Here is a 16076-nt window from a genome sequence, read left to right as displayed (position 1 = left end):
GTAAATTGTTCTTCGAATGCAGTTATTATCTTCTATTGCGCAAAAAAAACAACGATATAATTGTTCGCTGTAAAATAAACCGCGACGCAGCCGTTTTTAGTTATACTAGTCATAGTTGGTACATTATAAAACATTTCCATAACTGCGGCGTCTGCCATTTTTATACTGTTAATAATAACTGCCTTGTTTACCAACATTAAATTAAATTTATTTACGGTTCAAAAATAAAAAAAATCACCATAATTTTTCGTTTTTTCTTTTTAGCTCTCTTTTGGTAGTCTATGGTTGATTCCTATAGTCCGTTCGAAAATGTGTCTTTCTTCTGCAAATCTCTTGTAAATCGTGCAGTGAAGGAATTTTTATGTAGAGCTCAGGCTCCAAAAATTACTTTCCAGGGGACCTGCTCTATTGTGCCCTTCACCGTGGTCGAAAGGTGTCGAAGCAACCTGTAATACTTGTGCCGTACATGAAACAGACTGAAAGGGCTGCTGAAGAAGTTGAAAAGTTCAAGGATCGAAATTGGGGCCCAGATGGGGCGCCGTATTTGATTTTATCAGCTTTTTCATTAGCCGAAAAAAAAGTTGAGAACAGCAGCATACTGTAGCACATACGAAATGGGCGGAATTTCATGAGAAATTAGTAACCCGGCTGTGCCATGGATTACATAGAGCGTGTACAATGGTCCTTAACCTCGTGGTCGTCTGGCACAAGCAACACGCAGCCACAATGATCGGCTTTTAACAGGAATTATCACGAATGACGAAAAGTAGTGCTTCGACATCGACATGAGATTTTTGCAGATATACGTACGTACCGAGTTCCGGCAAATTTCCGTCGTACAAAAACTATGATCTAGGTCTGATTAGACCGGAACGGCCCTATACACTACGAAATGCTTTAGAAAAGCAAGACCATCAACAAGGATCTAGGTATGGCCCAGCTGCATCGAGCGCACAAGGCTACAGTAGAAACGACCATAGTAAAGTCATCCCTGCCCACAACCGCATATAGCCGCGCGTGGCGAAGATCACGAAAGCCGTTCTACAGTAGCTTAAGTGGGGGATTAACCTACGCCTACCTGATCTCCAGATCTTGCGTTTGTCATTTCCGATCACTGGCAAGTGAAATTTGTAGCGCGTTTGACTGAACGAGGTATTCAACATCAGACCTGGAAATCGCTGACAAAAAGGAACCCGATACATTCTTTGTTGAAAGGTGCAAAGAAATCGTGGAGTGACGACGAATACAAAATATGCTATTTTTGCTGATTTAACGTTCCATTAACTGTATTAACTAGAAGATATCTCAGGTTTATGTAAGGTAGAAAATCCTGTACTGTATTTGTCTTCTCTAAGCCAATAGCCTACGGACACATTTACATTCAATTAGATCCAACGGTGGCCAGAAATAGGTAGCGAAAGATAATTAGATTTAATCCCGTAAAAATCGAATTATCAATCGATCGTTTTTCCTTAAACGGGCAATATGACAAAAAGACCACCAAAAATCCTTTGTTTGTTCTAACTGAAACAAATTCCATGTCGACAACCTTAGGATCATGGCCGTCACTAGACAGGTAAATTCAGGCGAACATCTTCTAACGACACTTTCTGTGAACGCGAATGCTTTTTATTATTGACGCTTCCATATTTTGACTTTGCCACAAAATTTCCGCGCCCATATCTCTTTTTTTTTTTTACATCGACATGATTTTTTCTGCGTCTCACCGTGCTGTCCGCTGCTGCTGTCCATAGTGTTGCACTATAAGTTCGTTTTTCTCTGATTTGAACTTAAGCAGACGACAGAGTGGCGTTGTAAACTAAAAACAATCTAATGATGGTTTTAGGGCGGAGTAACAATCAGCCAAAAGATCTTGTTATTTACAACGTGGTAGTGGTGCAATAGCATAGAAAGAGCTTTGCTGCCAGAACGAACGGTGCAAAATGACGGATCCGTATTGTAAAAATCGGTTTCGTTTCGACTCCGTTTGGCCTCTCGCTGTTGTTCATTAAGAGAAAGACAAGTCATTTTATCGTGTTTTTTTGTCATTTTTCTTTTTCCACTACTCACAACTTCTGTTCAGACGATCTACCAGTTTTTTCCTAACAATAGATAAAATGGCTAGTGAGTTTTCGATCATGAGCAGGGTCCGCGATGACCCTGTGAACCAGAAAAGCCATTCATTTATAAAAAAAGGAATGTATTACAATGAGAATCTCTTTGGTTGTCTTCAGTATTATATTAATAGGCGCCTACTTTTTTTAATACGCTATTATGGTAAATCAAAAGCGCTTCACGAATTATGCTAACTCGAATATCGATGTTGACATGTAAGATTACTGCATGGTTGAAATCTTTAAATGACAACTTTTTACTAACGGTCGTTTGCCGGTCAGTAGAACCCAATCGTCTTACTTTGTTTCGGCTTTGTTGATCGTTTCATCGTCCGTTGCAGTTGTAGTGTGTTGATCCTTTATGAAAATTGCAAGTTTCGACTAGAGCTTACACTTCGTACAGCTTTAACAACGTAGTCGATATACAGATAGGGACGCAGTAGCAAACGACGGCGACTGACGAAGCAACGGTAGATATAAACATTTCTTTGTCGAGTATCAATGAAGGGCATTGTATCCATTCATCAAGTACTTACTGCATGAACCATCTATTCAATGTGAGCGCGATCGAATGCTTGTCGTCGGACGGAAGACTGATTATAGGTTATTAGACTCTAAAATAGATTGTATGAAGTTCGCTCGCGAGTACAGTTATGTGTTTGCAGCGGGGAGATGTTCAATTGTGTCCTGTTAAGAAGCAAAGTCACTAGGCAGCAGGTGATATGTTTCGTACTATTGGCGGCAGCAGACTATAATGCAGTACTTACGTGTGCACGTTGGGTATCACTTCCGTCCTAATCATGGCAACCCAGTTACAACAACCGCCATAATAATAATGTTGTTATAAGTGACGTCCTGTTTGAGCTATGTGTGCTAACTGTATATATAGACCACATGATCTAGAACTGCAAATGTATGCAACTCTTCTTGCCCACTAAATATCACGGTGGTTTCTGAGGGATGGCGCCACTGTGGTCAAACCCAAGCAATTGGTACGGTCGTCCACGGAAAGAACATGCGTGCACAAAACTCGTTTCATTAGAAGCGATCGGATTCCTTGACTTTAAAAGCCGTAGGGGGCTTTGCGAAGTCTAGTCACAGCTTAACTCACAACTTCATTCTTGAGCACATTTAACGAGAGTTGTCTGGTATTTACAATTGCTCCTACGTTAAGGAGGCAATATCCATCATTGACATGTTCATTCTGTGCCCTCTTCCTTACTCGTTTCTCGTTATCCCGTGCCGGTCTCACAATTGATATTAAAAGTAAACAGCGGGCTTACAGTTGACAAATAGGATTTACATGAGTACTTATCGAAATGGAAATAAATATATAGACGCGAATCGTGTTAAAAGTGTCCATTACTAGTAGGGTAAACCGACATTCTGTCGAAGAACATTTATGCCGCAATGAATAACGATCCCGATGTTGTCATCTTAAAATAATTAATACCTTTAGCATGCGCAAGATGTATATATAAATATCTACAATCACAGCTGCTTCTAGCTCCACTGCTTCTTTTTATTTTCGTACCTCTTCGGGAGGACTGGGCAAATACAAGGAAAGATGAAACTATTTAGTCTTTTCCTTTCCTCACGTTCATTTCATACATTCAGACAACTTTTGGGAAGTTTTTAAGACGCTTAGTATTTTTGCGAAACAACGGCTCTATTAACATAACACATCTGGTGAGTAACATTTCGGTCGGGGGTGCTAACACGCATTTAACGATATGCGATGATTAACTGGTAGCAGAAGCCTTAGACAGTACGCCACCATGAAATCAGTTTCTGTAAAAGACATAGCTGATTTATTTTTCGAAATTGATACATTTGCGGTTTACGATGTAGCCCATTACTAGTCACAACAACAATGCTACCAATATTGTTTAATTATTTACGAATGATACAACAAGTTGACACTTTCTACCATGAATTATGCAGATGGAGCTTTAGCATCTATAGAAGCCTAAAACAATTCTTCAAAGATTTACAAAGATCCGAAAAACAAGCCCCGGTTTCCGGCAGAAAACATTATGGAAAAAAACGTACGTACGTACTACGTCAACTAGTCCTATACTCGCGATCATAACGTATCGAGGATAATTATAAGAAAATTATTTCGGATCGCGATTATCGGGGTGCGAGCGAACACGACCAGCTCGATTCGCCCGTTTTTGTAGTTATTTCAGACTCGCCACTCAAACGGCCTTTATATGCTCTGCTGGCAAAGCTGTCAGAGATAAAGGAAACTTTGGTTGTAGATTCTCCCTGTACATAAGAGCTACTAGAAAATGAATGTTGGTCATGCAGACGACGCCAATGATTATGGCGATAATCAAAACAAGAGGCGAAAGTTGCTAATCTTCGGGATCGCTATAACGCTAGCGGCGATAGCATTTTGGCTAGATCTGAAAAGTAAATGTTTGTTGTGACATTGAAACGGGCGTAAAAAGAAACAATTTTGTATTGTAGAGAAGAGAAAAAAGAAAATGAAGTTCTGTTTCGAAACCGAGACATCGGCCGTCCTGATGAGGATCAGCAGTCACCGGCGAATGTCATGTCAATAACAACTACAAAGTCCGTTCCCATGACCATATGCGGCTGTTCGTAATTATCTATCTCTCTGTTTATCTAGCAACAATGATAATAATGACAACGACTCAAACCATTTAGGGTCCTGTTTGGAGCTACGGTAAAATTTGCCTCAATAGAGCAACCAGATCGGGCCGTAAAATATCAAATACCATTTTTTTTTCGTTTTTTTTTTTATTGTTGTCGGTGCTGATGAATACTTCTATGAATAAAAACAGCGTACGTGAAACAATTTCATGGTATAAATATCTTGGTTAACTCGCAGGTAAAACAACAAGTTCTCTCTCTTTCAGAGACAAATAGAGGCTGCTCTACAAGGCGAACGGACTGTCGCTATCGCACAGATGACGGCTATTAATATGTGTCTCGTAATAAGCCTTATACGTCGAGACTAAATCGTCACTGTGGCTCTAACCAACCAGTGGTGATAGTAATCGTAATTTCGAAACTCTGCTGTGTGTGTAAGTGAGAGACCGAAAGGAGTGGAGTGATAGCGTAACGCGGTTGATTCGAAATGTGAGAGAAGACGTTACAGTTCGGTGCTCTATTGAGCAGAATTCGCGCAATACACAAGAGGCTTTCGTCATTAATCTATGCGCATTGTAGCTTCCGCTACGTCGATGGCCACCTAATCGATAATCAGGCTTCTCTTTTTTTCGATCAGCGGAAACGAATGCGAACTCTCAGTATAGAAGATAATGGACTTCACGCCGGTGTTACCAGAAAGAAAATCCCGGTAGCGCTTTAGTAGGCATCTGTTTACCTGTGGACCCTAATGCAAAATACGCATGTACAATGTACATGTGTATGTTAAATAGAACCAAAAGTAGGAACAGTGTTGGGGGGCGCCAGCGATATTACTCTCAAAAATTGAAACACGAGCTAACGCAAGGTAGTCTAGAGGGCAGAGCGTCTGGCTGAAGGATACACGTGAACCTTCCCCGAACGACCTATAAAATATGTGTAAATAAGAAAGCTACTCTAACATTTGAATTGAATCTAACTGTTTTAATTTAACTCCTTGAAACTGGCGTCGTACGCACGCCGTCGGTGAGGGTCTGAAACTTAGCACGTGCCATTAAATAAAATTTAACCACGTATGTGGAATATTGCTGTGTTCAATGAATGACTATTCTTCGGATCTCAAGCCGTCCATCCCTATCGCTGGGAGTTTAAATTAAACTTTATGCATCGAATGTTCATACGTAAGGGGTTATTGTGGCATATGGTGATATCGTTGACATCTATTATAGCCACATCGTCAGGATATTTTATACTGCTTCGTCGTGGATCCTGTTATTTCGAGATTGGCACATTTACCCTATTCACGTCGTGAATTAATGTGCTCATTGTAGGATACACTGGCAACCGGAAGAATCAGTGCGCACTTCCAATGTTGGACGTCGATTGAGAATAGTGCAGCTTACCGAGTAGTGAAACGTCATGAAAAAGAAGGGGGTTAACCTAACTCTGCGTATGATAGGGGGCGGCAGTAGTATTCATACCTTTGTGTACTTATAAAAGTCGTATTGTGATCGGTTGTTCATAGATAATCGAAAGGCTCATTGGATACAGCATAATGAAGCAATAAATCTTTTATCTACGTTTTCGTGTCCGCATTTTCTCCACAATTCTTACTTTACAATATTTATATCTTAGTGATGCTATAACACTTCAGGGTTTATCGTTGCTTGTCTGAAGCAATGCGTAACAACAGCGCTCAAAACATTATTCCTGTTTTACTAATACTTAATATGATAGATAAATTTAAGCTTCTACGTACTCTTTAAGCGATACATCGGCTCATGATTAGTAAGTATCGACAAACATTGCTGTTTTTTGTCCAAAGGTGTGTATAAACAAAGTAACTTCTATCTTGTAGAAATCGGTGTTGAATAAGCCGAAGATTATCTATATCTTCGGCTTATTCAACAAGCTGCCGCTGCGCGAAGGGAGCACTGTTTCAAATGCAAAGGTGTTAATGCCCGGTCGATGGTAAATACAAGACCTCGTTAATCACGCCGATTATGGAGGAAACGGCTGTACAGTGCCTCTATGTGTTGGTTTTTGAAACGAATGAACAACATTTAGAGAAAAAAAGTATCACGGTTGATGCATTCCCTCCTAACCAAATCATACGATACTTACTTAGCCAGCATTTTTTTACTGATATTGCAAAACATCAGTTCTCTGAATGGCTACAGCATTAGAAATGCAGGACTTGCTAAGAGGCAAACGAAAGTTTAAAAAAAAAAAAAAGAAAAGAGGAGTGAACCTGAATCTTTTAGACAAGATTCAGGTTCACTCCTCTTGACAGCTGTTCAGCAATCTACCTAAATGTTAACGACAGTAACTAATAAGCGTAATTCTGTCAACCTAACACTGACTTTCGGTCAACCCTCTTAAACTTTTGCTTTTGAAGGTAAGAGGAGTACCTAAAGTGGCGCCAACATTCCGAACATATAACTTTTTAAATTCAGAAGCATAAGGTTGAATACTCTAATTACCCCTACCTTGTAACACCTAATTTCATCGAAAACATACACGGCTTTGTCCAGACTGGTGTATCAAAGTATTGTCCTTGATTCATATTCTATCCTTCTCCTGCTCTCCTGAAATTTTCCCCTTCCAGATGTACCACCTGTAGTTTTGGTTTGGCGTAACGATGCGGCGCAACCAGCAGGAGTTAACGCCTAGTCCCAGTCCTTTAACAGTGGCGTGCATAGGTCAAACAACATAGTGTGACATTGTCTGCGGGTATATAGCAGCATGAGGAAATGATCGTCTTTCGTATATCACGCGTCATCTGAAGAGATCTTTTCCTCTCTCAACAACTGCTTCATTGTTATGACCATACTGATCATGACGCACATTAACAAAGACGTAACTTTTACGACAGCAGCCAGGAATGTGAATTAGATCCACAATGAACGATGATTAGGATAGTTTAAACGAAGACGATGCAAAATTGGCTGGACCAGATGGCATTGAACAGAGATGCACATCGATTTTTTTTTTATATGCACAAATCTTCAGAAGCACATTTTTTCAATATAGATAGGAATCTAACTGGAGTGACTCTTGCTGGACTTATGAGGAGACTTACGAAACGGGATGGCAACTGTATAATTTAAGTTCCATAATAATATTTACTTGTGTCCAGTTCTTTTCCTTATGGCTATCTTCTTTGCCGAAGCTGACCTTTGAACCAGCGTAGCAGCAAGCTTGTTAGCTATGCTTACAATAGAAAGGTACTCAAAAAGTATGCATTAAGCATCCAAACTACGCTGCCCTCGAAATCCACTAGTTAGTTTATCAGATCTCAGGAAAATAGCCATCTGATCTAGCTTTTATTATCCTATTACTAATATTATTCTATTATTACTAACCTTGAGCAAGGGCAACTGTGCTTGGCCTGAACTCAAGTTTTGAATCCGGGCTTGATACAGTGTTCCCTTCGGCTTGTTTCGGTACCACAACAAGCGTTGTTCCAACAACTCAGTGGTTTTGCTGAGTTGCCCTATTACCATGCTTTAGCGATTCAATTGTCTAGTTCTTGTCCCATTTAAGATATTCCTGTATCGCACCCGAATCCCCCGGTGACCCTGGAGCAGGTGCTCCGTTTCCTTATTATTCCGCCCACGCTCCCATTGCAATGAAGGCATCATTGTGATGGTGTCAGCCCGTTGATATTCTTCGTTATCTCCAGCCGAAAGTGGCTCTGATTTTCAAAATTCTGTGTGACTATTAGACCGCTTCATCAAATCAGAGGGATGCGAATATATCGATATCTTTGATACATCTTCAGCGCTTGCCGGGAGAAGAGACCACTAACTCGTTTAAAGCTCGAAAAACAAAGTTTGTAACTTTTACATTTCACAAAACTCTAACCACTGTTGATACCTTATTGCTCCGAAAATTAATTCTCCTAAAAAATCGTACACGAAAGTCCACGCGGAAGTTGTTTTTTATCTTCTAGTTGGAAGGCTTTTCTTGCAGAAATATCTACGTTGCGTCTTCACTGTATCGTCGCCAAGCTAAGGGTGTGAAAGCCATCGAGATGATTCATAAATACAAACCTGTATTTATAGTATCGGAGAGTATACGCTATACGCGCATGTGCCGTCCGGCGCAGGTTTGGTCATACCTCAAGTGGAAGACGTCAGTGTCTTGGGAATTCCTCTCTAAGGTGACTGTATGCCAATTAGGAAACGACGTAAACATGACTTGGATAAGAATGGCGGTCCGCACAAGCCCTTCACCTACCCCAAGCTGCCGAATGGATGTAAATTTCAGTTTTTAATGTTGGACGTATAGACATTCAAACGGTGTAATAATTTCGCGTACTTGTTACGGAGTTCTGAGTTGCCCGCTAGCAGCCCATCTCAGAAACAATAAAACACTAAATGTGATTTCATCTTTACTCTGACATACTTTATCCGACTCTGATCCTTTTGCAGATGTTTATTATTTAGCGAAGAGACAGTAATTAAGTTCTGGTGAGACGATCAAATGTGGCAAATATTAAGAGAAACCTGTTTATCCCTGATATGAAAACAGCAGAGCATTTCAATTATTCAATTGTAAAATTATGCAATTTCAAAACCAACACTTTTTGTGAAGTATTGATAACAAAAATAGCAATCACAAACTAATGATTGTCATATAAACACGCACCCATATATGCCTGTACCAAACGTATTTTGCTAGTACTGCTACTAAAACAAGTGCCTATAATGTCACAGAAGGTCTGAACCTTCTGGTGCGTTTTTCGGAGGAGTCGTTGTTTCTTCTTTTCGGTGTCCTTCCTGCTTCATCTGCCCCTACTTGTGCCTTGGCATTCTCTTAAATAAATATTTTTTGTCACAAACCACAGAACTACACATGTAACACAACGCTCACCAACAGTATCATGAAATACCATTATTTATCATAGCAGCTCTTCATTGGCCATGATTACTATTGTTGTCCTTCGACAATCCTTTCGTCATCTATTGGTGTTTATGCGTGTGCTTCATTCGTCACCTGTTAGTGATTACTATTAACTACTCCAGCTGCTTGCAGCATATCTTGTCTCGGCCCTGTCGACAGAGAATTTTTCGTACTGTTCCCAACAAGACCATTCCATTGTGTAGCGCCTTTGTTTAAGTAGCACCGCCTGGCTAGCAGGACACCTGCAGTCCCGCCGCCGCCATTGTCGCTGGCAAAAAAACAACGGCAGCGAATTGCGCCTGGCTGATGCTACTCTGAAAATTGCAGTAGCAACTAGAGACGCAAGCCAAGGGATCATGTTGTCCAAGAACACCCAGACAGCAGACATAGGAGTTACAGATTATACAGTGCTTCCATAATGGTCTTTGTTGTCTTCCTGGAGGTCATCCCAACGAAGCCGGTAGACCAGCGAACAAAGGTTCACTTTTTTTTTGCCAATTTATCCTGCTAATGATCACTTCTTCTTTTAACCTCTTTACGTAGTTCGAGGTAATGTTCACTTACAGAAATTAAGAAAATGTTATGTATTCTGCCTCATTGCGGTAAATAGGGTACAAAAATATGGCGCATATACTATTTAACGTATTACAACCTGAAAGTAGTTGCTAACGTCTTCGTTGTTGACCTATAAGGGCAGTCAGGTAGAACAATTTGTAGTATCCATCGAAAAGTGTAACGACTACACTTTCATAGAATCCTAAATATCTGTGTCAATATTTATGACAGGCCATTTTTCTTCACAATCAATTCTAACGGTCTCCTGGTTGGGAGATCTCCTGTTTTTTGAGAAGGGCAAAAAGAGACGAATGTTCATCAGCATCATTCGATCGGCAGATAGATAGTAATAATGGGCGAATATTCATTGAAATGTTGTATCTCGCAGGACCAGTTAAGTTCAGAAAGAACATTGGCTAACCAATACTGTTGTCAGTATTCTGACTATAATAAGCAAGCTTGGAAAGTTAGTAACAGATCGATGAAGATAATTTTTTCTTTGGATCCTATTTACATGTTCTCACCTTCTGGAAGCCCACTGGAGTATCCATTAGCTTTGGATGTTCAATCAAATGGAACAAAAGCTAACGTACTTCGATCCCCGTTATAAATGATCTTATGTAAGATCTTTCTTGCATCATATAACGAATTTATCACCAGAGCGTGTTGAGTAGGCGGTCCTTTTGGGTCGGTCTCACTGTTGTTAAAAGTTACGTAGACGTGTATAGGTTAACTCATTTTTAATTTTCTATTAACAGCCATTAAAGCTCCATTGTAGCGTATAGGAAAAATAAAAGCATTTTCGTCTTGTCACTTACAATGGGGCTAGAGAAATGAAAAAATAACGTCATGATTATTTATGGCCACGCTCTTCTTTACTTGATATCCTTAGTGGAAACATCATATGGCCTATATCTGTTGTGTATTGTTCCTATACAATCAAATATTTACATACATACTGAGAAATATCTAACGTGCATCAACAATTGCGGGTGACACTGTTTACGATCCATGACTCGCTCACTGCTCGCTACTAATTATTATTGTCGAACTTACTTGTTATTATCATCATGCGTACTAGTTAATTACTTGTAGTAGTACTACTAGCAGTACCTTAGTTAAGACGACCATGATCGCAGCAAAGACTGGCAAATTGTCCAAGCGAATAGGGTTTATGCCTGTGGGAGGCCACAGATCCGTCCTGTGTTCACACATCTGCTTTAAAATGGTTGCCCTCCTTTTTATCCGAAATAAACCCGATCTGTGCAGTGTAATCTTCCTGCTTTTAGTAAGCACCAAAACACAACACATTATTAACAATCATCGACAAAGTAGTTTCAATGACAGTAGAACATAAGCGCAATTTCGTATTTCTGCTGACGGACCGAATACTGTTCCCCACATAAGGGCAGGGACCGAGAAATGCTTACACGATATACGAAAATGATATATATTACATATGAATGTAACACAAAGAAACTGTGAAAGGAAGATATAAGGCAAGGCGAGACAAAGTCGATTTTTATTTGGCGTTATCGTTGGAAATAATTGGTGCCAAGAGAAAGAAGAAATATACCAGTATGTTCGTTAAGGCTTCTACTATCATGTGACCAAAATGGGCTCTCTGCAATTGATTTATTTTCAAGAGGATAAAGATGCCAGAAACGTCGTTGACCCGCACGCCTCACGAATCGGGTTTATATGGGCTAGAAGTGAGGCTGTACGTAGCACTAATAATTTTATGAAGAAGTCGATTAAGAAAGCTAAAAGGAAGGTGCCGTTCTTTCTGGAGATGTTTGTAATTGTAGCTTGAGAAGACGATGTCCTACAATAATTAACTGCCAAGTTAAGTTTTGATTCCGTTATTTGGTGTAAAGTTTAACTAGCTCAGCTACATCCATAGGTTACATTCTATTCAAGACGTGAAGGCTGGTAAGACACAGTAACAACGTGCAGATCGTTCACTGCACTAAAACCAATATAACTCCAGTGGTCATGCATTATTCTGCTAGAAATAATTATCCACGGTAGAACTATCTAACACGTATGTGATCATACTTACCCGCAACGTAATGCGGTAATAGATCAATAATATTATTTGTCCGACGTACAATACGTTACGTTAATGAAGACAACGATAACAACACGTGATACAATGGGTGAGAGGCTACAATATTTTTGCTTACATTTATATAGATATACACGTACGTATTCCGCTGAGTTGTACCCTGGGCCTATGTAGTTCTCTTAATTCCTCGATGAAATATTGACGGCATCCGGATTCATTTGTGTTCGAAATACAGTGGCCTACTTCATCGTGGCTCATGTAGCCTTTTCCGTAATCCTGTGATATAGATCAACTTTTCTTAAACGTAACTGTAGCGTTTAGTTCGCTAGTTATTTCGCCAAACAGGCTTCGAAACAGGCAAAGGCGAAAAAAACATGTACCAGTCATATATATATATATATATACATGGGTATACGTACACATGCATAGTTCGGACAAAATTTAATGAACGGTTTTTTTTTATCTGGACATGCATTGATTTGTTGTTTCTTTTAACGCAATAGAGCTGCCTCCTTCTAAGATGAGACAGCTAACTAGTCATTGCGGACGACTGTGCGCCATTTTGGGAATTATCACCTATTATCCGATATATTCACGCGGGTCCAACACTTCTTGTGTTCGAAATCGACGGTTTGCATTATAGCTAGTTTACTACATGCGGCAAAGAAGATCTTCAGCAGAACATACTTGATGGAGTTAAGAGCTTGGAAAGTCATTTTTTGATTTTTTATGAAAACTTTTTTTGGGAGCAAAATACGAATTAGCTCGTAGATAATCTTCACACGTCAGTCTTTAGGCTTCCTGCGTTCCTTTTTGCACCACCTTTTGTATTTGTCAACGGCAATCAAATTTTTGCATTTTTGAGACACTTGGCCTACCATTGCCCTAAGGCTCAATTCCGCTAGAATTTTTTGCACACGGCGTACTAACGCATTAACGAGTTTATATATGTATGTATATGTCTATATACCATACGTATGTACGCATGTATGCGTACCATATGTAGCTACCACTACTGTACAGTTAAGTTATACTAAGATAAGTAATCAAGATAAGTTATTTGCGGGTTAAGGAAGAAAAATTTTGAAAATTACTAGTAAGTAGTTTGGGTTCTAGGTTGAAGCTATAATTGTAGTGAATTATGGTTGACCATAGAAACAACACTTGTAGCCTGTGTGAAGTATTTCCCTGAAATTTCTTTCTGTTCCAGATTTATATGCCCTTGTCAATCTATCATCAATATGGAACAATCGCTGACAAATGTTTACTGATTCGCTGTTTGTTGCGTACTCAGATTGACGTAAGAAGTATAACACCATATGAAATAATCGCCATTCAATGGCGTTCAACCTAATCATTTGCACAGGGTTCAATGACAGGTCTACGGCATTAGTTTGACCGATTCCAAAAGGTGCGTGGTTGTTGAACAGTCAATTTATATTTATGCAATTATTATTTCAGCAGTGTTTACTGCCGTAAAGCATGTATCCGGCCTTGACGTTAAGCAATGCATAGTAGAGTATAAAGCGACCTTGAAAAATAATCTTACAACCTTTGCACAAAATCGTGTTAGCGATAAATAAGAATGTTTTTTAAAGATAGGGAGGGCATATTTTTTGAGCACTACACATATCGTTATTATCCTGTAAAGTAATTAAAGCGGAAAGGCCATTTATTGAACGAAGACAAGTGCCTAAAATCCATAAAAACGAATAATAGTAAATCTAAAAAAAGCTGTTTTTCATGTTTATAATCACACAGTGACAACGTATTGTCGCCCTAATACGTTTTCGAGCTTTGCTTAGTACTATATACAGATCAGGGATCTGATGTGCCTGTGTATCGCGCATAAAAACCTCACAAGAGCCACTACCTAGCTTATCTGATCAAGCAACCAGGATTTGTCAGTACATTAAAACGAAAACTGAGCAATAATATGACGACCGTAAGCTTTGGTCCGATACCTTAGCTTAGATTATGGGAGCAAACTCGACCAGCCTCAAACGCTTCGACAAATAGCATCCTGAAAACAAAAATCTCAAAAGGAAGTCCAGATCCTAAGGTGTAGAACCTTGTAAGAAGGGAGCGGAAGTCCAGTTGGCTTTCTGGGCTCTTAACATTTACTTAAACGTTGTTCCAAAATTGACCGCTATCGATTATTTATTGCGTAGTAAAATATCTACGTACCTCGTTGCCTATATCTTTCACGCATGTCTAACACGGTATTTGGTAGCTTTTCCGGCCTAAACCTTTGATACTTTACTGTGAAAATTGAGAGTAGGACCTTGCTTAGCCATTTATTTGCGGACTTCGTTTTCTTACCTCTATAACTAACGGTTTTATCATGTGCTCATCAGACCGTTGCGGCTATTCGGCACAGCGATCTACTTCCGTCGTATAGTCGCACCATTGGCTTTCTCACTGCTTAGTCGCTCCTTTCGAAAGTGAGGCCGGCTTTTTTATGCCAACTAAATAAAGTGCTAAAAAAAAGGTTAGTCCGACAATCAGATCGTCGATAATTTCATGCGACATTTTTTTTGCGCATACACTGAGGCAGGTTTCGACGTCTTTACTCCACTTCATGATGCGTAAGTTCTTGCCAAACTCATCTCGCTTCAAGAAATACTCACATATTTCGAACAGAAAGAAATATTCATAAAATAGAAGTGTATCATTGGAAAAATATAACATTAATATTCTTGGTAACGTGAGTTTAATTCTTATTGACGGGATCTTGTGCAACAAAAGCGCGGTGTACGGATATTTTTCAGGTCGCTGTACATAATCATTGCTGGAACGCTTTCGATCGCTACGTCTATAGAAATGCGAATAATTTAGCCGACAATACAAAAGGTACCTTATAGTTATTTTGTCTAACAGTTCTGTCCTGAGCTGTAAAAAGAAAGGTTGTGGATAGCCTTAATTACGCTATAATGCGTTCTAGTGACATAAAGTGACATTTTTGCTTGGCGATGCTTGAGATGGGCGTGGCAGAGTCAGCGGTTTGTTAGAATGCGACAATGCTGCATTTGTATGTCCCTATGAATTTCTCATAGTGAACAAGCATCATTTCACACAGAAATTGCACCAAAATATCCTTATCTTGCTCGGGCAAGGGTTTGTCGCTGTGGACATTTTACGTATCTGTAGGGCTTTACTACGCAAGATAGCATATAGGGAAAAGCATGGCGGCTGATGTTCGCATCTCAGTATTTTGTGTGTGCGACTGTAGATGGCGCTGCTGTTTTTGCTACTGCTCGATAGCGAATGGAGTGGCCTCTGTAGCTTTATTTGGGGCCCTTCAGAGTTTTCCACGTCGCGTCTTTTACTGCGCTTTTAGCCACTGTTTCTTCGAACAGCATCAAAAGCAGCAGCAGCAGCAGCAACAACAACAGGGGATAAAAAAATCAGTGGCCGTTTTTGCACGAACATGCGGTTTGTGATTATCAGCGGACATCAGGAAAAACCAGTTCGAGCCTTTTCACCCCCCACCCCCAGCATCCCCTATAGCAAGCTTCCCTGATGCACGTTCCTGTTGCGCGGGCTTTGATTAGCAGCTCTTTTTCGTAGTTAATCATGAATTTTGCTACTAAATAGGAAGCACACATTGGATAGGAATATTAATACCGTCTAATACTGCCAGTTTACTTTAGTCTCAATTTTACCTTGCTAGTTTTAAGGCTGGTCCATTTTAAGCTGTATCGTTGTCAACAAGCAACAACGAACAGACGAAAATGGCTATAATGTAAGTATCAGTGAAGAGAACCTACTTTGTCTGTAATTCGGACGTTGCTGGAGTTCGTGCTATCGGC

The 16076-nt window shown here is 39.8% G+C and overlaps 1 protein-coding gene and 2 long non-coding RNA genes across 5 annotated transcripts in view; 1 reads left to right on the top strand and 2 right to left on the bottom strand.

Annotated features, from left to right (window-relative positions):
* Window positions 1-16076, top strand: part of Amph (amphiphysin) — a 66616-nt gene that overhangs the window by 25969 nt on the left and 24571 nt on the right. The window lies entirely within an intron of this gene.
* LOC147752336 (uncharacterized) lies at window positions 2560-8610 on the bottom strand. The gene is made up of 3 exons (XR_015314333.1): window positions 8099-8610; window positions 7223-7414; window positions 2560-3905 (listed from the first exon to the last, which is right to left on the bottom strand). It is a non-coding gene; the product is annotated as an uncharacterized LOC147752336 (long non-coding RNA).
* Window positions 10616-14590, bottom strand: LOC147752335 (uncharacterized). 2 transcript variants are annotated; one of them, XR_015314330.1, is made up of 4 exons: window positions 14452-14590; window positions 12383-12540; window positions 11310-11475; window positions 10616-10893 (listed from the first exon to the last, which is right to left on the bottom strand). It is a non-coding gene; the product is annotated as an uncharacterized LOC147752335 (long non-coding RNA). The 2 variants fall into 2 exon arrangements; XR_015314329.1 differs by having other exon boundaries at window positions 12405-12540.

This window comes from Varroa jacobsoni, unplaced genomic scaffold (genome assembly GCF_002532875.2).
Source record: "Varroa jacobsoni isolate VJ856 unplaced genomic scaffold, vjacob_1.0 scaffold_1308, whole genome shotgun sequence".
NCBI classification, from domain to species: domain Eukaryota; kingdom Metazoa; phylum Arthropoda; class Arachnida; order Mesostigmata; family Varroidae; genus Varroa; species Varroa jacobsoni.
Note: the sequence above shows the minus strand (reverse complement) of the source record. Positions and strands in the feature narration are given on the sequence as shown.